This window comes from Rhipicephalus microplus, chromosome 3, assembly GCF_043290135.1.
Source record: "Rhipicephalus microplus isolate Deutch F79 chromosome 3, USDA_Rmic, whole genome shotgun sequence".
Taxonomy (NCBI): Eukaryota; Metazoa; Arthropoda; class Arachnida; order Ixodida; family Ixodidae; genus Rhipicephalus; species Rhipicephalus microplus.
In genome coordinates this window covers 135279341-135301409 of record NC_134702.1, presented here as the reverse complement: position 1 = coordinate 135301409, position 22069 = coordinate 135279341, and the positions used below count along the sequence as shown (strand labels likewise).

The 22069-nt window shown below is 48.4% G+C and overlaps 1 protein-coding gene across 4 annotated transcripts in view; it reads left to right on the top strand.

The window, feature by feature from the left end:
- LOC119171501 (lysosomal alpha-glucosidase) overlaps positions 1-22069 on the top strand; it is a 106666-nt gene that overhangs the window by 47819 nt on the left and 36778 nt on the right. The window contains exon 1 of one of the 4 annotated variants that reach the window (XM_075890281.1): positions 17759-17841. The exons of the other annotated variants lie outside the window; for them this stretch is intronic. The gene's annotated coding sequence lies outside the window, so the exon portion shown is untranslated. Of the gene's footprint in view, positions 1-17758; positions 17842-22069 lie in introns of those variants that run through there. 4 annotated transcript variants of the gene reach the window in all.

Below are 22069 nucleotides of genomic sequence, written 5' to 3'. Positions count from 1 at the left end.
ATAATGGAGGAAAAAGGCACAATGGACGAAGAGGTACCATCCCTCACCCCCTTAAACGTAAACCAGAGAAAGCTCCGATTAAAAGCGTGGTAAAGAAACCCAAAGCAGTGGTGGCGCCACAAGAAAGACAGGAGGAATTTGCAAACACTATGGAAGCCAAAATAGAACAAATTGAAAGGAAATTGCAAACTAAGCTCGAACAACAAGAAGTTAGATTTGAGGCAAACATAGAGGCACAAATTGAGGCGCTAGGTAAGACGATATTGCAGAAGGTGCAACAAATGGTGGCTGATTTCGGCGCCAAGCTAGCAATATGGGGATCGCAGTAAAGTGGTTGGGGCCCGGTTAAGACATCTTTCAAGCCCTACGCTAGCACCTCGGTGCCCACCGAGGGATCGGAGAGCCTGTAACGCCGCCATGGACAGACAAAATAGCTGCACGATTTGGCAATGGCATTGTCGAGGAGATAAAATTAAAACGATACATTTTGCAACGACATCTTAAAGTCATCAGCACCCCGGATGTTATAACGGTGCAAGAAACGCACGGGCTGGCCAAATTGTCGGGATATTAGTGATTCGGCAGTGCTGATGGGGAGACAAAGGTATTAGCAATGTTAGTTAAACTAAATAATGCGGTGGTGCAACGTGACACGGAAATTAAGGCAATAAATCACATTCTCCTCGAGCTCACACCTATGCAGAAAACAGAGGACAGTCTTTTTGTATTGATTGTTTCCAGCTGCCCTAAATGCAGAAAGCATAAATTGCGCACTCTGTTTCGCAAAACCCTCGCTTTATAACGGGCAACCGGGCGCTAGTGATTGGAGGAGATTTCAAGGCCCCACACGGTGCATGGGGATACAGGATCGAAACCCAGAAAGGCAGAAGCTTGTGGTTGGGTGCAGAGGAAGAGGGCCTGACGGTCGTGACCGATCCATAGATTCCTACAAGAGCAGGTACTAGCGTTTGCGCGGATACCACGTCAGATTTGAAATTTACCCAAAACATACTGGACACGCAGTGGGCCGATACGCGAAATGACATGGGAAACAATCATTTTATACTTGAAATAACGGTGAGGGCAGGGCCGCGGAAGGCAAAAGGCAGACAACTTAAACTTTTTGACTGGGACAAGTTCCAGAACATCAGAAAGGAGCCCGACGAAATGATACAGAGTATTGAGGAATGTACCGAAAAGTTAAAACGGGACGTTGAGGCAGCTATGCAAATGATGCCACCGGAGACACAGCCAGAGTGTGTAGACAATAAGCTTCTTCACATGTGGAAAGCTAAGAAAGGTGTACAACGGAGGTGGAAAAAACAAAAGCACAACCAGACACTTCGTAGAATGATAGATAAATTGAACAGGGATATAGAGCAATACTCCCAGCAGCTGTGCAGACAACAGTGGGAGGAAAAATGCAATGAGATGGATAACCAGATAGGAATGGCGAAAACGTGGAACATCCTTAGACATTTGTTAAACCCGGACGGAAACAAGTTAGCAGAAAGGCACAATATTATTCGGTTAATACAAAGGTATCAAGGTACAGAGCAGGATTTCCTGAATGAAATCAAGAAAACATACATCTCTCAAGCACTTCCCGTTACACATCCTGATTACACAGGGCTGACAAATGATGATTTAGATAACGAGATCGGTGAGGCAGAAGTGAGGGCCACCTTGCAAAAACTCAGTACTATATCAGCGCCTGGACTAGATGGCCTAACTAACAAAATGCTACGCAATTGGGATGACGAGTCCGAAACTAAGTTTACTGAATTTATTAACAAAATCATGGAAGGCAGTACAGATTCCGCAGCAATAGAAGACGGCAAAAATTGTGTTCATACCCAAGCCAGGCAAGCGACTGCAGATTGCGGACTTGAGACAAATATCTCTCACATCATGCATGGGGAAACTCATGGAGCACGTAATTCTGGAGAGGATAACTACCTATCTCGAAGACCGGGACGTGCTTCCACCCACAATGATAGGGTTCAGGAGGAACCTCTCAACGCAAAACGCAATGCTACAGTTAAAACATCAGAATATATATAATCCAAAAACAGCGACAAAGGCCACTCTAGGGTTAGACCTCAAGAAGGCCTTCGATAATGTAACCCATGCAACGGTGCTAAAAAGGGTGAACGATCCAGGTCTGGGACAAAGGACATACAATTACGTGCGTAATTTCGTGACGGGAATGAAGGCAAAGATCATGATAGGGGGCCTAGTTTTGAAGGAAATTGAGATGGGCAGTGCAAGTACGCCGCAAGGCTCGGCATTATCGCCTATGTTATTCAATCTGGCCCTGATTGGACTGCCAACCAAACTCCAAGCAATCGAAGGACTGAATCATAAAATATATGCAGACGACATCACCCTGTGGGTGAGAAGTGGGAGTGATGGTCAAATAGAGGAAACGCTTCAAACAGCAGTCGAAACGGTCGAGCGGTATCTGGAAGATACAGGGCTAGCCTGCTCTGCGGAAAAATCGGAGCTGTTGCTGTGCAGACCTAGTCGTAGAGGTCGCAAACCAGGCAACTGCCTGCAAGATCTCGCTCATAGACAAGAAATACAGTTAAGAACAGCCGATAAAAAAACCATACCCATAGTCGACAGGATCGGTGTACTGGGTCTGCTCATCGAAGCCAAGGGTAAAAACGGAGATACCCTCAGACGACTGGATGCAACTGTAGCCCAAATAATGAGACTCATAAAAAGGGTAGCACTTCATTGGATGCGACACTGCTTCTGCGCAAAGCTACTACGCACAGTGGCATGAGGGAGGAAAACACGATAAGGTTGATACAGGCATTCGTGATAAGCAGAATAGTATTTGTAGCGCCGTACTTAAAATGGCAAGTCGCGGAAAAGATCAAGTTAGACTGCCTCATTCGAAGAATATTCAAACTCGGCCTAGGGCTACCGATTAGAAAGCACCGACAAACCACTACAGCTAGGCCTGCAAAATACCATAGATGAGCTCATTTAGGCGCAGCATACGGCGCAAAATGAACGTCTCTCTAAGACATGAGCAGGAAGACATATCCTAGAGCAACTAGGCATAACGTATTACACACAACTAGGTGTTCAGGTGGACATCCCAAGAGAGCCCAGAGAAACAATGAAGATACCCCTCTTGCCAAAAAACAAGCACCCCGATCACAATAAGGCCAGACGAGAGACAAGAGCAAAGCAAGTACAAAAAAAGTTTGGTAATGACAAGGACGCAGTTTTCGTAGACGCTGCTCAATACAAGCGCAGACGGGGGTTTACGGTAGCCGTAATCGATAGCAACAAACGCTGTACGACATGCACGACGATACGCTCCCCAAGTACCGAGACAGGGGAAGAGGTAGCCACAGCGCTCGCAGTAGCTCAGACAAACGCAACCGTAATAGTCAGTGACTCTCAAACGGCACTGAGAAACTTTGCCAATGGCCGCAGCTCCCCGGAGGCACTACGTATTCTACATGGAGGGTGTCGAGCAAGCCCCAGAAATACATACATTATATGGACACCTGCTCACGACATCGCGGCGAACAGCAACAACGGGGCTGTACATCACGCAGCTCGAGGGCTCACCGACCAAGCTGCCCTCTCATGTGCCACCCCAGCCTACTCCGGTGATTACGGCGCGGCTAACGAGTGGGAGTGGGAAGACAGAATGACCAGATACAATAACTTTACAAAACATTATAGAGAACATAGGGGCATATTCCCGCCCCCTCACCCAAAATTAACAAAAAGACAGCCTGTCGAATGGCGGCAGTTACAAACTAGGACGTATCTGATTCCTGCACTCTCGCACATTATATATCCTGATATATACAAAGCGGACAGGTGCAAGTGTTGCGACTCCAGAGCCACTTTGGAGCATATCTTATGGGAATGTAGAGAAATTAGTGCCCATAACGAGTATGCGGCCTCTGGTGATAGCCTTCGCGCGCACTGGGAAGCCGCAATGCTCAGCCCCGTTCTCGAAGACCAAATGTGGGCCATCCAGCGGGCCGAGGAAGCCGCCAGGATCCAAGAACTCCTGGCCGTAACCTAGGCGGGGCCATTCGCCCACCCTATCTACTCCCCGCACCCTGAATAAAGTTCTTTCCTCCTGCTCCTCCTTACCGCTAGAATCTCCAAGAGTCTGCTTATCCATGGCACAGTGGTTAAAGCCTCGCATGCACGACTCAGAGGTTCCACGTTCGAGTCCGCGCACCGGAGCATTCTTCAGATTTTTTTCTTTTGTTTTCATATATTTAGATACATATACATATACGGTGCGTAATGGTGACGCCCACGACGACGTTGACGCGAACGCCAGCGGCAAAATCTCGCCGAGAGGGCCCATATCATTGCTATCGCAATAAAAAGCACACACGGTACTGCACCCTTATGGCCCCGTAAGGGTGCAGTGCAATTTCGAAAAGATTTTCGAAAGCAAAAGTAACCATTTCGAAGGCAAAAGAAACAACCCTAGGAGATAAAAACTGAAAACACGTACAAACTATTTTTTTAAGTGACACGCGTTGAATCAACCTGGGCTCTCCCCTGGCATGTCCTACCAAGGATCAGGAAGACTCACGCCCGATCCACGCGCTACAGTCGCGAGCGACTGACGTTAGAGGTCGAGGCTGCGGACACCTACGGAGCAGGCCACCCCGTGAAGAGCGGCGGGAGGAGCGTGAACTCCTGTCCCCAGTGGCGCACACACAACGTTACCACCTTCTACGTGGGCGACAGAGTGGAAGTGGTAGCTTCCTCTCTCTGCCGACACGCATGGTGGCCCCTACGGACGCTGCGAAGAGGACACTACCAATTCCTCCCCGCGCACAATCGTTCGATGAGTAAGTTCCGCGTGCCAAGCCCAGGACGTGACGGTCGCGTATCGACCACGCCCTGCGCAGTTGGTCGCGGGACAGACATTCTTACCGCCTCACTTCGGCTCCCCCAGCGGAGGAGGGCGGTAAGCGTGACCCCCACGTAAACGGCCTGGACCTACCTGGGCCGCAGTGTCACCGGTAGCCGTGCTCAAAGCACTGATCACCTCCCGTCACAATGCCAGCGATGGCGACCGTAGAGGCCGAGCATCCTGTAGAGCTGACTATTGTTCCGGTAATGTACAGTTGCTTACTAGGGTAATTTGTTCCTTCAGGAATAGTAGCCATCATGTAGGATAGGACAAGCATCGCCCTTGAGATCACGACCGTTATATCAATCGGAATCGTCGGAGAGCTCCCGGTTCGTTATCTACGGAGTCAGTAGAGCCATGTGGCCTCGGATGAGTCGTCACAGTCTGCAAAGATGGCATACCACCCCAAAAAATCGTGCGATCGCGTATATGTTTTAATATTCTTCATATGGACATATATTGCTATGCAGTATCAACAAGCTAAAACTTTCACATGCATTCAACTGAAAAAGTGGTAATGGTTAATACTAAAAATTCTAATATTGGAGGATCCGAAATCCATCACGATCTACTCTTTCAGTATGCAGTAGCGACCACCTTTAGCAGCTCTGTGCCCCAACCCGTTTTAATTAGGTTCATTGACCATTGCCGGCTTTGATTACGGGCATGATATATGCCTGTAATAAATCGACTAGAGAATGGTGGAGTGCTCAGCCTGGGTATGTTGGATCTTCATCACTTGATGACTTCTTATTGTATACTACTAATCAATGATGCTCAGCGAATTTGGTTATGTTTTTATTTGTCTGTGGTATTTCCCCACTCCGGTGTTGCTATTTCGTGTATTGTGTTAGCCCACTCTTGCGATAGCTCTTTGGGGCTGCAGCATGTTGAAATAAATGAATAAATAAATCTTCACTAACTTTTTCTCGGCAGCCCTATAGCTACGTCCTCACACCATATCTCTAGTGCCTCCTGGCATATTTGTCATGTCTCTCTTTTTTCGTCTGCCGCCTCATTCTTACACTAAAGTGTTTTATGCCACTGTCCACCAACACTTCACTCAACGTAAGAAAAATACACATCACACAGCAAAGAAAAATTTCATCAATGAGAGCTGAACCCACGTCCTCTCGGTCCACGACAATAGATGCCAGGCACGATATCCATTGTGCTACGGTCACACTCAGTTGTGTTTACAAGCACGCCTTTTATATGTTTATTTAAAAACACGGACAGTAGGACTTGTAGAGACGCTCTCAGAGAAGGCCGCTAAGATTGTCGTCTTCTTCACTCTGCTGCGCTGCGCCTCTCGAGCAAATCCGCGTTCTTCGTTGTCGTCGCTATCTCGCCGCTAAATGCAGCTATGCACGCGGCATTACCCTCCCGCTAGAGTGAGCGTCGTCCCAACGCTCAACAGGTAAAGATGCGGCCATCGAGTGTTTACATCACTGAGAGTGGTAAAGTTTCATGCGGACCACGTGCACTGTCTCAGGCAGATGCTGGCGACGTTTTGAATAGGAGGAGGCGTCGGGCACGACTTCGTACGTCACGTCGCTAAGACGACGCAGAACCTTGTAGGGCCCGAAGTATCGGCGTAGAAGTTTCTCTGAGAGGCCTCGTCGTCGTACAGGAAACCAAACCCAGACTCTATCTCCTGGTTGATAAATGACGAATCGATGGCGAAGGTTGTACCGTTGGGCGTCAAGTTGCTGCTGGTTCATTATTCTGACGCGGGCTAGCTGCCTTGCTTCTTCGGCGCGCTCAGTGAAGTCTGCGGCGTCTGTCTCTGAATCATTGCAATCGTAAGGCAGCATGGCGTCAAGCATTGTCGTAACTTCTCTGCCATGAATTAGTGCGAACGGCGTCATTTTTGTTGTTTCCTGGCGCGCCGTATTATACGCGAATGTGATGTACGGCAATATTCGGTCCCAATTCTTGTGTTCTACGTCGACGTACATGCAAAGCATGTCAGCGATTGTCTTGTTAAGTCTTTCTGTAAGCCCATTAGTTTGTGGGTGGTAAGCTGTCGTCTTCCTATGCGCTGTGCCACTGAGCGTAAAGACAGTGCGCAAAAGCTCGGCTGTAAACGCGGTACCTTTGTCTGTTATGACGACAGCTGGAGCACCATGTCTCAGAACAATGTTCTCAATGAAGAACTGAGCCGCTTCAGCGGCAGTGCCACTCGCGATTGCCTTGGTCTCCGCGTATCGGGTGAGGTAGTCCGTCGCCACTATAACCCATTTGTTGCCGCTGTCCGATGTTGGGAATGGGCCCAGCTGATCCATTCCGATTTGAGAAAACGGGGTTTCTGGCACGGGCACAGGATGTAATAGCCCAGCGGGTTTGACAGGTGGTACCTTGCGCCGCTGACAGTCAATGCATGTTCGGACGTAATGTTTAACCTCCGCTGCGATTCTTGGCCAGTAATATTTTTCTTTGATGCGTGTCAGTGTTCTTGTGAAACCAAGGTGGCCCGCAGTGGCTTCGTCATGGCAGGCTTGTAAAATTTCGCTGCGGAGAGCTCCAGGAACTACCAGCAGATAGCTTCTACCTGTTGATGAAAAGTTCTTTTTGTACAGAATTCCGTCCCGTAAACAGAATGACGATAAGTTCTTCGAAAACACTCTTGGTGCATTGGCGGCTCGTCCGTTCAAGAATTCTATAAGCGAGTTGAGCTCCCGATCATCTTGTTGTTGCCGAGAAATGATAGCTGCATCAACAACTCCTAAAAACCTGGGAAATCATCATCCTCTATAGCCGGTGATTCAATCGGTGACCTTGACAAACAGTCGGCGTCTAAGTGTTGCCTTCCGGACTTGTAAACTACGGCCATGTCGTACTCTTGGAGCCGTAAGCTCCATCGTGATAAACGTCCAGATGGGTCTTTCATGTTGGTCAACCAACAAAGAGAGTGATGGTCGCTTACGACTTGGAAAGCGCGGCCATATAAGTACGGGCGGAACTTCGCAACTGTCCAAACAACGGCCAGACACTCCTTCTCCGTTGTTGAGTAGTTGGACTCGGCGCGTGTCAACGTTCTGCTAGCGTAGGCAACCACTCTCTCCACACCATCTTGGCATTGGACAAGAACAGCACCTAGGCCCACATTGCTGGCGTCTGTATGGATGGCTGTTGGTGCATTCTCGTTGAAGTGAGCGAGGACAGGTGGAGTTTGTAGACGCTGTCGCAGCTCGTTGAATGAAGCTTCTTGCTCTTCACCCCATACAAATGCGATGTCTTCCCTTGTAAGGCGGGTGAGTGGAGAGGCGATGTGTGCAAAGCCTGCTATAAATCGCCGGTAGTAGGCGCAGAGACCCAGAAAACGCCTGACCGCTTTCTTATCAACAGGCCTTGCGAACTTTGCGACGGCTGCTGTTTTATCTGGGTCAGGCTTCACACCTTCACGACTGATCACGTGTCCCAGGAACTAGAGTTCTTCGAAGCCGAAGTGACATTTTTCCGGTTTGAGTGTGAGTCCAGCGGACCGTATGGCTTGAAGGACTGACAGTAGCCGCTTTAGATGCTCTTCAAATGTGGCCGAAAAAACGATCACGTCGTCGAGGTACACAAGGCATGTTTTCCATTTCAGGCCGGACAGAATGGTATCCATTAGTCTCTGAAACGTGGCTGGGGCTGAGCATAGACCGAAAGGGAGGACTTTGAATTCATAAAGCCCGTCTGGCGTCACGAAGGCGGTCTTTTCTCGGTCGCGCTCATCTACTTCTATTTGCCAGTATCCCCTTTTAAGGTCCATTGACGAGAAGTAGCGTGCATGCCGTAGCCTGTCCAAAGAGTCATCGATCCGTGGTAATAGATAAACGTCTTTTTTTGTAACATGGTTCAGCTTACGATAATCGATGCAGAAACGCAAGCTGCCGTCTTTCTTTTTCACGAGTACCACTGGCGATGCCCAAGGACTTTTTGATGGTTGGATAACGTCATCCTCTAGCATCTTCTTGACTTGCTGCTGGATTACCTCACGTTCTTTCTGAGCGACGCGATAAGGGTTCTGTCGGATCGGTCTTGCTGTGTCTTCCGTAATTATACGATGCTTAGTCAGAGGCGTTCGACCCACTCGTGATGTCGATGAGAAGCAGTCCTTGAACTGGTCGAGCAGCTCCATAAAACGGCATCTTTCAGTCGGTGTTAGACTCGGACCGATAACAACTGGTGGTGTATGTGGAGGTGATTGAGCTGTGGCTTCCCCTTGCATTAGAAGGCAGTCGTGAGAGTAGTCCAGCTCTTCGAGGTACGCCACAGCCGTGCCTTTACCGATGTGCCTGCGCTCATTCGTGAAGTTGGTCAGAAGCACGTCTGCGCGCCCATCCACTAAGCTGACAATACCGCGAGCGACGGCGATGCCTTGGTGAAAAAGAAGGTCAGTGATGCGTTCGACTATGGCGTCTTCATTACAGTGCACGGCGCAACACACAGAAACAAGACTACATGACAGTGGTGGCACGCAGACGTCGTCGTCGACCACACGTAACACCCTGGGTTCTTGGTCTGGGTCAGTGGTCACAGACTTGTCGGCGGCGAATGTGATCACACCGTCGCGTATGTTGACCACAGCACCGTACTCTCTTAAGAAGTCCATTCCCAGAATCATAGGTTTGCAGCACTCCGGTAGGATCAGAAATGTGGCTACAAAAGCCACATTCTCAATAGTGAGTCTTGCTGTACATTTTCCCGTGGGAGTCATTATCTGGCCTCCAGCACTTCGGATATAAGGGCCCGTCCATTCCATCCTGACTTTCTTGAGTTCGTCTGCCAATCGTTCACTCATTATGGAGAAGTCTGCACCCGTATCGACTAAGGCCGTTACTTCAACGCCGTCAATCGTCACAGCAAGGTCGGCAGTCACAGTTTTTTCGGCGAAGTCTTCATCATCGTCTCTCACGTGTTTCGGCAGCAGTGGGGGTTTTTCGGCAATTCGACGGCTTGCAACCTTCCCCCCAGAGGTCGCTGCTTTCAGTTTCCCCGCCGTGGGCTGGGAGACCAACCTCTGACGACGTCAGCAAAACTACGGCGGCTTGGTGAACCAAAGCGAGCCGGTGATGGTGACCGCGTCCGGAAGGTAGAAGAGCCTTCCCGCCTGCCAGCCTGGCCGTCGTCGATGGGGGCACGGCTTTCGTCGAACTGTCGGCGCGTAGCTGTAGGTGCACTACCGCGGTATTCATCTCGGCGATGTGGGCAAAAACGGCAAATGTGCCCTGGCTCTCCACAGTTGTAGCAGAGTGGTCGACGATCCGCAGTGCGCCATATGTCGGTCTTCCGCATATAGGGTCGCCTGACAGAATCCTGCTGAGCCCAGGCTGCCACAGGATACGGTTCGAGGTACTGCGGCGCTGGCATGGGCGTGGGTCGACGAATAGCGTCTGCATAGCTGTATCCGTTCGGCTGGTACGATACTTCTGGAGTCAATGGACGACGTACAGCATCTGCATAGGTATACGAGTTTGGACGGTGCGGTGGAGCGGAATATTGCTGAGGAGAGGCAAACGCTTGTCGAAGTTCATGGCGAACTATTTCAGCGACAGAGGCTACCGTGGACTCCTGCTGCGGGGGCGCCTGTGACTGTAATGTGTATTTTTCGTTCTCCTTCGCGATCTCCTCACGCACGATCTGTCTAATCAGGTGGCGTAGAGCAAACTCGTCGTTTGCGGTAAGTGCGGCGGCGCCTGCTGCTGTGCCGGTGGCCGGGCGATCAGACTGTCGGTACCGTTGCTGTAGCGCACGCTCTATTGTGGTGGCCTCCCTGGTGAACTCGTCCACTGTTGTCGGCGAATTGCGCACAAGACCAACAAATAGCTTCTCTTTGACGCCCCTCATGAGATGGGTTAGCTTTCGAGCCTCGGGCATGTTGGGGTCCGCGCGGTGGCACAGGCGCACCATATCCTCAGCAAACATGGCGACGCTTTCATGCAGCTGTTGGGTGCGTCCTTCAAGAAGGCGTTGTGCGTTTTCGCGTCGGTCCGCGTTACCGAAGGTGTCAAGAAACCGACGACAAAACTCCTCACATGTCGTCAATGTTGCCTCCCGGTTGATAAACCATGTCTTCGCGCCGTCTTCAAGGGCGAAGTATACGTGGAAGAGCTTTCCATCGAGACTCCAGTAGTTCGATTTAGCTACCCGTTCGAACTGCTCAAGCCAGTCTTGTGCATCTTCGTTCGGCCGGCCATGAAATGGTTCAGGAATGCGCATATTCTGGACCGTCACCTGTGCAGGACTCCTTGCCATTTCTTGAGTAGGGGTGGTTGTCGGAAGTGTTGCTCCCTTTAAAAGGCCAAATTCTGGTTCAAGACCTTGAAGGCGACAACTTGAGCGGTGCACAGGCGTCTCCACGCGTGGCTGTCTCGTAGGGCTGGACTCGGGGCTTCTCACAGGGGTGCTGATCATGAGGTGGTAGTACCCAGCTCCTCCACCAGTGTCGCGGGTTATAAATGACAGGGGGTTTATTTAAAAACACGGACAGTAGGACTTGTAGAGACGCTCTCAGAGAAGGCCGCTAAGATTGTCGTCTTCTTCACTCTGCTGCGCTGCGCCTCTCGAGCAAATCCGCGTTCTTCGTTGTCGTCGCTATCTCGCCGCTAAATGCAGCTATGCACGCGGCAATATGTACCATTTTGCTCCCATAGTGATCTTGTTCGGCCGGGTGTGTTCGGTGTCTGGGAGTGTAAGTGAAGTAATGCATCATAAACGTGACCTCCGCGCTTAGGGACTCAAACCCATGTTGCTACGCACCCGCTCCCTTGGCGCGTTTCTAATCAGAGAAGCGGAATCTGAGGTCATGGTGTAATTTCGTCAACGCTTCAACACTTCGCGAAATGGCGATCCTACTCAAGCCTCAGCTTCGCCCATAGGATTAACACATATCCAAGACATCTCTGCGACGCGCACCTCTTTCCCCTAGCTGTAACACTGCATTTCCCCATGGAGGAAGGAAAAAATTTAGGAGAGGCCCTGACGTCACTCGGTGTGAAGCCGTGGTGAAGCCGGAAGTCGGCCATATTGACTGGGAAATTCTCCTCTCTTGTTTACATACGAATGTAAAACAGAAGGCGTGACTCTCTCTGGCTCGGAAAGCACGTGGGCTGCGCAGCGCGCGTGTGGTGACGATCCGAAACTAATGGAACTGGCCTCAACACTCTGGGCCAGCGCGACACCTTCGTCGAAATCATTTCGTCCGAGTATTATCAGCGAGTAATGGCTCACTGACAACGAAATAAATACAAGAGAACGCGCGCTAGATGCACTGACAACGACGACTGTTTTCACGTCATTAATTCAGCAACTGTACAGACAACACGATAGGTCGTGCGCCTTATTGTACGGCTGCATTCCAACACGAGGCCGAAGCAGCACCCAGCCACTGTGCCCGTGTTCCACGTGAAACTCACCAGCGTCAGCATTCTGTGAACGTGGTGACTTTGAGCACGGATCAAGTGACACTTGAACGCGGTTGCTCTAACGTTGAGATTACAATGCTGGGGGCGAGTATAAGAAGTGGAACACAAAAGGTGTTTTATTATGCTCATGCAAGTTGTTACTGCACACATACCGAACACGAAACTACATATGTGCAAATGGTCCTCATTACGTCTTGCTGGGCACAACAGTTTCGTCCGTTGCCACAAGCAGGAGCACTGCCCAACCGTCACTGACCTGCGAGGCGTTCGTCATCATTCCGCTTCGTCGTGGTGCCCAACGCAATTTCGCTGAACACTTCAAATGCTTCATCCACGTCATCCGCCGCACGGCACATGGATATGCGCTTGTTCTACGCACTGTTCAGGCCCCATGGTGGACGAAAGGTTTTGTGAACATTGCTAAAAGTACAGTAACTGCCAGGAGAACACTGCGTAACCAATAACGCGGCGCAGAGCACGGATATTGCCCGCCACGGCTCAGCACAAGACCTGCAGAGGCATACATGCCGCTGCCAGCCGCGGACACTCACTGCTAGAACAGCTACACTGCGCAACCCGTAACCATAGCCACGCTGCCATTGTGCCCAGTGAATATGACCGCCATGATATCATTTCCTCCACACTTTTCACGTAGCGTGCCAGCTGGGCATACCCTCTCCTATCTTTCCTTCCTCCGTGGCACTTCCCTCTTACGGTTTTCTCGAGAAAAACTGTGGCTAGGCTAGACTGGAAATAAACCGTGTGCTGTGTCTCCCTCTAGTCCGGCAATGACGACTCACTGCTTCAGTTTAATACTTCTTTAACAGGCCACGGGTAGGCAGCCCTAGCCAAAGTTCTGCTTAACGTTCTACGTCCAGACGGCGACGTTCGTCGGGCGGTCGCACCACTTTTTCTGACTACGCTCTTATTTCAACATTTACTGATACAGCTACCGCAAATGTTTGTTTATATAATTATTGATCATGCACATTCGCCGTTGGAATGGAGATGTGGGACATTCGTCTTCGGGATAGAGATGTGCCACCAACCATCAATGTGGCTGCATCCACGTTAAGCCCATAGATATACAATTTCTTGTATCAATGTACAGTAAACAGTCATATACCTATGTAAGGCGATGTTTTACGTTTGTGTTACATCACTTCCTGTCAAGGAGAAATCAACCATACTTTTTCGTACAAGTGGATGCTTCCAAACCATATTGTATGATGTTAAAAAGTTCATTTCCATAGATGGTTGAGGTGTGGCGATTACAGACTACAAGCGAGTAGAAAACATAAATATTAGTCTTGACTTTTTGCTCTCAGACAGGTATCTCGAGACCTATTTTGGGCAACACAACTGTCAATGTGATATTTATGAGCGCTAAACAGACGTGATACGAGAAAAGGCCTTCACGAATTAGCGCTGACTGCACACCAAAGTTCATTCACATGAATCGGCAGCGTCCGTGAGGACGTCACTCAACCAACTGGTTTTACTCCAATAGCACGCTGGCACTCTCGCACATAAGTTGTGTTGTCTGTGCAAGCTTTTATACTGTAAACGAATCAACCGAGAAGTGTGATTTTGTCCACCTTCATCTTAATTGTTACATCAGTTCAGAGTGCGTACTTCCTAAATTTCGTAACGCTTACTATCGGCGCACAAAACCACATTCACAGGTTACCACACTTAGAGTGAAAGATACGTTCTTTACAATCAAACTCTCCGACAGCCTTTTCGAATATGAAAAAAAGGGTAAGGAAATGCCAGTTCAATGCATGGTGCTGTGTAGCGGTACAAATAGCTGTTTCTCTAAACATGCTAACGCATTTCCTGTATCACTGACGGGGGTTACTTTTTAACGCCGTAACGTGTTGCAGAACTTCCGCTGTCGGCACCGTTGGTCCTGAGCGAAAAATCGTCCGTGAGCGCAAAATCGACAAAGAAACAAATAAAATATAGATTAAAACTTTCGACCCCATTGAGGATTCAACTCAGGCTGCTCGCGTGGGAAGAAGGTGCCCTACCACAGAGCCACAACGTTACTTGCAGCTGCTTCGACAAAGAACACAACATAAAAGTCATATAATAGAAGAACTCTCCTTAACGCGTTTTGCTCGACTGGTGTCACGACGAGAACGACACCATTCGGCGTTTTGTTGGCGCATTTGGGAGGCCATCAAACTACGTCGAAAAAGGCCAGGATAGTGCAGCCATCACCGCTAAAAACACACAGGAACTTCTAAACAGCTCTAAAGAAGAACAACTATGTCCATCTAGCTGAAAACATATCAAGCCTTTCTAGAAGCGTTGATCAAGCAAACAGCAAATGCTAGACAGTGTGGTGCCATCTGTGAGGCAATGTGAGACTCTTGAAGACCTCCCAGATGGTGAGCGCGAGGCGTGTATCTAGGATGTCATGCGACTCTTGCTTTAGAATAAAAACATGTATGAGGCATGCACCTCTCTCTCTCTCGCGCGCGCGCGCGCCGCGCGCGCGTGTGTGTGTGGGGGGGGGGGGGGGGGCTGTGTGTGTGTGTGTGTGTGTGTGTGTGACATTGTGAAACACGTGTTTCGACCACAGTGTAGCGCGGAGGGAAGTGGACGTGCACACTGCGCACTCTCTGCATTATTATAGATACATCGTGCTTGCACGCGCACGCGTTTGTGGGCGTGTGTGTGTTACAAAACATATAATTAAGTATGCACTTAGCTGCACAAGGGAGCACTAGGGGCCGGATTTCGCTATTGTGTTCAACTCTTAAAGACTAAACTTAAGGGTTCCCCAATTTATCGTATTGTTTAAGGACGAGGAAAGTACATGAGTTCCCTCATCCTTAGTGCTTGGTTGGTTAGTGGTTCGCAAGGAAAAGAAAGAAGGCACCTAATTTCTGTCTGCCTATAGGCGACACGGCGCAGTGCATTATAGGGGTGGGAGGAAGGAGGGATAAAAGAATAGAAGGAAATAGGTGAAGAAAGAGAGAGGCAAGCGACGGAAAATAGAAGGAGATAGGAAAGTGGGGATCTGGTCGAAACAGTCCAAGGGCGGGGCACCACAATGCGAGAGCTCCACGGCGTCAGGAGACCGCGGAGGGCGAACCAGTCGGCGGGAGCTATGCTGGCGTCGGAGATCGCGAGGGCACAACCGTCCAGCTTGAAATCCTGCGAGCCTCCTTAGTGCTTCAGGTGATCATGCGAAGTTACCGTGTGTTTTTCCCTCTTGCCACATGCTTGTTCTCAGCCTCTTATGGTATACCTTATAAACGTTGATCGGGCCTATATACGTTTTGTGATGTCACTTTTCCCTGCCCTTTTTTGTTCTAGATGGCGTGTTGCTGTGCTAGTTTAATGGTTTGATTTATTGATTGATATGTGGGGTTCAACGTCCCAAAACCACCACATGATCATCAGAGACGCCGTAGTGGAGAGATCCGGAAATTTAGACCACCTGGGGTTCTTTAACGTGCAACCAAATCTTAGCACATGAGCCTACAACATCTCCGCCCTCCATCGCAAATGCACCCGTTACCGCCGGGATTGGATCCCGCGACTTGCGAGTCAGATTTCCATTTTTTATGATTTGAGAAAAATTGGTATGGCGCAGAAAGGACAGGTACGAAGTGAAGACACGCAATTACACACAGATAACCACACGGGTTCGTTAGTGCGACATCACGAGATTCAAGTGAGGAAGAAGTAACTCTTTTAAAGGCATACCCTGTAGATAATTTCCTTGTGGTTGATATTGTAATATTAACGTCTTAGTGCGTACTGGCACGCTTTTACAGTTCGGCCCAATGCAGTTTTAGGTGCATTACTCTACTCTGTTTTAGTGAATCCTGATGATTAGCCAGCTGAGCCATGTTTATACATCTCTAATGTGATCACCTTGTTCGTCCGGATATATAAATTAATCCGGTTCAGGTTAATAAACAGTTTGAAGTTAGCACCCATGCTTGTAAGTTCATTTTATTCACGTCATCTCAGCCCTTTTAAATGCAAAGGATTTATATGCGTACTGTAGGCACTTTAGGCGTCTATATGCGATCTATCTATCTATCTATCTATCTATCTATCTATCTATCTATCTATCTATCTATCTATCTATCTATCTATCTATCTATCTATCTATCTATCTATCAATCTTGCCTCCTACGTCTCGATACTCACATGAACATGCCCTCAACTTGGGGTAAGCCAAAACTAGTACTGGAGCATACAATAAATCGACGAATACGGCTTGCTGGTCATGACACATGACATGAATAATGTCACAATCCTGTCGCGTACGTTGCCAAGCAGATTACAAAAACAGTGACACATACCCAGGGGTGGGTATGAGCCACTCGTATGCGGTTATGTGCCACAAGTTTTTTGACAGTTCACAGCTACCCAGGAACGGCGATAAAACACCATTAAGAAAAAGCAGAAATCAGCAGCGGGGACCAGACGATCGCAAAAGAATAAGTGTCATTGTCCCAGCAGGAATCAAACCCTATCATTCTGCGTTTCAATCAAGTATGCCACCACAGAGCCACCCCAGGTCTCGGAAGTACCTTTCAAATAGACTCCGATGTTGGTGTAACACCAATTGTGATTGTAGTGCTGGCTTTCCAAGTTTATAAACATTACATTTGTTTTTCGACCATACAGATGTCACGTCGGGTCAACATAAATTATAGTCAGCTGTCATCCGCTTAAGTATTTTATGTGGCAGTGCCCAGGGCTATGACGCGCGTGAGCAGCAGCACTTTATTTTGGCTTATACTGCTTCTGCTGCTGCTAATATCCACGTTGCTGTGGCCTTCGTTACGCAACTGTAAAGAGCTGGTGATATAAAACACATGAGACTATTGAAATTATGTCTGTGCGTGCAACTGTGCACATCTTTTGCGTAAGTTCGTAAAGTTTCGCTCAATAAAAAATTTACAACACAGTCACCTTGCATGCGCCTGCTTCGCATGACATCGAATCCCAAGGTACGTGAGATCTGCCAAATGTTTTTGTGCCTTACCAGTTTTCCTCCACTTGACTTTACTTCTATGAGAGTCTACCGTATGGCTCAATTCCTTCTAGTTTGAAAGCACCATCCCTAGAACGCTCACTCTCCATACGTGTTTCCATTCTCGCCTGCAGAATCATGACAGAATAACCTGTGCTTATGTTCTCTAATTACCTTCTGTATTTGCTATATCTGCCCTTCTTAGGCTTTCCTTAGTCTGAGCTCTTGCAAGGCAGATTTCCAGAATTTTTTTTTCTAATTCCCACCTCACATTTGCTTGCTCTTTCGTCGCTCGCGGTATTGGTCAGCTGCAAACACATCAGGAGAGACAGAGATCAAGAGCCCCAGTTTAGGGTGCGGAAGCTTATCTGCGCTCTTCCAGAAGTGCCGTTGCACGCGATACGTTTACGTCAGCTTCACCCCCCCCCCCCTCCTTTTGCTCCTTATCTCAATTCTCCGTTGTGTCGCTAGCAATACGCAGTCTGGGGTTCGCAACAGGAAAGGTAAGCTGGTGCTTTACTTTTTCACTCGTTAATATCCCGTAGCTACATTTCCGCGATAACTGCGTGAGTTGTTAACCTCGTTCTTTATTAGCCATGCCTGTACGGCAGTATCATACATGCTTTGCGGCCCCTATCTTTAAATATAGTTTTAACAAGTGGGCCATTGACTCTTCTAAAGCATCATTTGATGCGTGAAACTACCTAAACCTTTTTTCAGAGTAAAGTCTGGCGAAACCATGCGAACAATCACCAATATATCACGGGGAGACGTTTTTCATGAATTTCTTTGACTTTCTCTTTTTCGATCATGCCGAGATTAGTCATTATTAAAAAGAATTCGCAGAGATTTAGAGTTAACCATTCAGCCCCGTTTCTGTCACTTGCTTTGGCCACGCCCCGGAGGTTCTATGGTGCTGTTCAAGTTTTTCTCGCACGTCAGTGTTTTTTCTTGAAGACGACGCCGCATTCTACAAGCAACAAAATTGTGGGAAACGATACAACTCTACGCTTAAACGCGTAGGCATGTTTTCGCTTCCTGCATCTGCAATAGCTTGCATCGTACCAAGCAGCCCACTTTCTCAAGATAGCGTTATCTCGAGAGTTTATAGCGACTATCGGCAAATCATTCAGAGGTCGTTTACGAGTACTTTACCCCTTAGTGCGGGGGACATCACGATGTTGGACTGAAGCCAGCCTTCTAGCTTTCACCTGCTGTATAGTAAAACGCTGCTACGACCCAGCATATCACGTATGCGTATTCGCGAGGTGGTGTTATTCAAAACAAGCGTATTTGCAAACCAGCGTAATGTATTGGTAGGGAGGCACTGACCCCGCGCAGTGCACCGTTGCTACCAGCGAAAAGCGAAGAATGTTTACGCAGTGATAACAGCTCGAGCAGTTGAACCGTTTCACAATTGTGTGCAGTCGTCACGCATTGGGTGCTGTTGAGTGAACTAGATCGAATGAGCTCGCAGGTTGTGGTTGTTCGAGGCTCTCAGACACGGATAAGCGAGACAAGGACAAGAAGCATTTATCGAATAGAAACAAAAATCAGCTACACTCTGATTGACCACGGAGGACGAGGAGGAAGAAAGTTGAAGCGGAAAGACAGGGAGGTTAGCCATTTCTTAGACCGGCTGGCTACCCTGTGTCGGGGAAAGGGGTGACGGGATTAAAAGATGTTAAAACGAAATGTGGCGAAGAAAGAGAGAGAGAGAAATTACAAAACAAAATTGCGACAGAGGAAAGGCAACATCAAAGAGTATAAGACACTATAGTCTGTCTCTGAGGCCAGTTGTCCGCTAAAAGCGCAGCAAAGCTTCCAAAGCCTTCTCAGCTGAGGATGGGCTCGGCCAATGACCCGAAATCCTATGTTCCGACAAAGGCCGATCATCCAGTCTACCCAGAGCTGCAGTCAGTTCTTGTCCTTGCGCGTTGAAATGGGTACACTCACACAGAAGGTGCGCGATGGTTTCTTCGCAGCTGAAGTAAGTGCATGTAGAAGAGCTGGCCATTCCAATGAGATAAGAGTATGCGTTCGTGAAGGCCACTCCAAGCCACAGGCGGCATAGAAGAGTCTCCTCAGCTCGAGATATCCTTGAGGGAAGACGAAGCTGCAGATCGGGATCCAAGTTATGCAGGCGCTCGTTTGGGAAGTCTGTTGAGTTCCACTGTACCAGTGTGAGGTCACGTGCAAGCGAACGATGTCTTGTAGCTGCGTCGGTTTTTGAGAACGGGATGACCGTGTATTGGGTACCGTCGTGTGCAGATCTAGCGGCCTCATCTGCGCGGTCAATGCCATATATACCGCAATGACCTGGTATTCACTCATGCACTATGCAGTGCTGTTTCTTGATTGCTTGGTGATGGAGAAGCCTTATTTCAGCTACTAACTGTTCATTAGGTCCATGGCCCAAGGGTGACATGAGACATTGAAGAGCTGCCTTCGAGTCCAAGAAGATAGACCAAGTTCTCGAAGGTTCTTCAACAATAAACTCCAGAGTGGCACGTATGGTGGCGAGTTCTGCAGCTGTCGACGACGTCAAGTGCGATGTCATAAATTTAATTGTGATGTGCCTCGCCAACACTCAAATATCAGTAAGGTCCTAAACCTACGCTTCTAAGCCTACACACATGATATTATCGGTGCGTCCCGAAGTCTAAGCTCGTCTGACGTCCCTCACATGACCCCTGGGTGTCGACGACACAAGTGTGGACCAGTAGGAACAAAACGTGTGGCACGAGCCTGTACAATAAAGCTTTGCGATGGCGCATGAGCACAAGAAAAACTGTTCGCCCTAAATCTCGTAGGCCATGTTGTGCCCGGCGCAGCACTGAGGCCACGCCTTCAGTTCCTGGTTCCCCTGGGCCCACCCGTACGTGGCACCTCGACCACAATCTCAGCCACTGGTTGTGCTGGACCCGTTCTGACGCGACAATACCATCTCACCAATGGAACGGGGTCAGCTGCACGTCCTGGCTGCTAGCTCGTTTACCACAGGAACAGCACCGCTAAACCCGGTCGGAAACACTCGATCATTCTCAGGACACGCCAAACTCGCCCTGGCTGGCCTGGTAACACCAACTCGGTCCATTTTGGTCTCTGAAGTCGAATGATCTGTGCTCTTGCCAGATGCCGCGTTCTCCAGCCCGTCGAAGTCCTCCAGCTCACGCGAGCCACATTCCTTTTCTTGCGCACCATCGTGTTTGGTTTTTTCCCACTTTGAAGTTACATTACCTGTTTTTATTCCACTCTTACCACAAGGGTCTAGAGCTGGCTGAGATACATGTGCTTATAGTACACATAGTACGTTTAGCAGTCAGTATTATTTTTTTCATTTCAAACACATTAGAGCCACGACTTTGTATGATTAGACCACCTGGGGTGAAGGTCTTTATAGTGGTTCGTCTAGATATCTCCAAATTTCTAAAATGCCTTTTCATTTCGTCGAAACATATCAAACGATCAAAGATTACTGAGATGCCCAAAAGAGCACGTTACGGTTTGTGCGCTGGTGGTATAATAAGGCGATAGCGTCAAAGAGCTTGTGTCGCAGAAAACCCGCGGCCAGCGTCGGCCTCGTTGGTTGTGGGCGAAAAATTGTCTGTGCGTCTGAGACCGAAAAATAGAGTTACCGAGATAGTCGCGGGAGGCCATCTGCGGTAATGAGGGAGATCAGTTACATTTGATATTCAGTAAGAAAAAAAAATCTGCAGTCATGATTTTATTGATAATGAAGGTAGTTAGCTTACAATACAAGTGGTCACGCTAGAGATAACAGATAAATACAAATATGTGGACGTATGGATAAGCAATGCGACTGAGTACATAAGGTAACATGAAATATACGTACCGACTAAACGTTAACAGGAATGCAGCGGTGATGAAAAGTAGGGCACTGTGGAATGATGATAGGTATGATGTTGTGAGAGGAATATGGAAAAAGGTTAGGGTTTCTGGTCTGACTTTTGGCAACGTGGTCTTGTGCATGAGATCAGAGGTTCAAGCAAGGTTCGAAATTAAGCAACGTGGAATAGGTAGGCTTTCTTTAGGAGCTCATGGGAATACACCAAATCAGGGAGTACAAGGTGATATGGGATGACATTTGATGGCAGACTCTGAAGCTAGCAGCAAGATAAAATTTGAGAAGCGATTCAGAGAAATGGGGGAGAAGCGTTGGGCTAGGAAGGTTTTCAGCTACTTGTACATTAGGAATTTCAATACAAAATGGAGGAAGTGAACCAGAATATTGACTGGTAAATGCTTAGAAAACAGCAGGGGGCCAAACCAAAAAGATTTATCAGTTAAAAAGAAGGTGAAGGAAGCTGAGGCTGATATGTGGAGAATTGGCATGATTAAGAAGTCCGCACTACAGATCTATCGAACATTTAAGCAGGGAATTGCGAAAGAAACGATCTATGATAATACTCGGGGTAGTTCTCTATTGGTTGAGGCCAGTACCGGAGTACTGCTAACCAGGACTTATCTGGCGTAATACGAAAAGGTAGACATGGTATGTGGTGCGTGTGCAGAGGAGGTGGAAACTGCCGAACCCCTGATAATGTTCTGTGAAGGGCTTCACCCTATAGTTCAGGATGATGGCGCACAGGTTTTCAAAGCACTGGGGTTTAGGGACAGCGAGGGCAAAATATACTTTAATTGGGTAGAAATAAATAGTAGGAGGTTATCTCATTGGTGGCTAAAATCAAGGTACAAGTGAAAATAAAT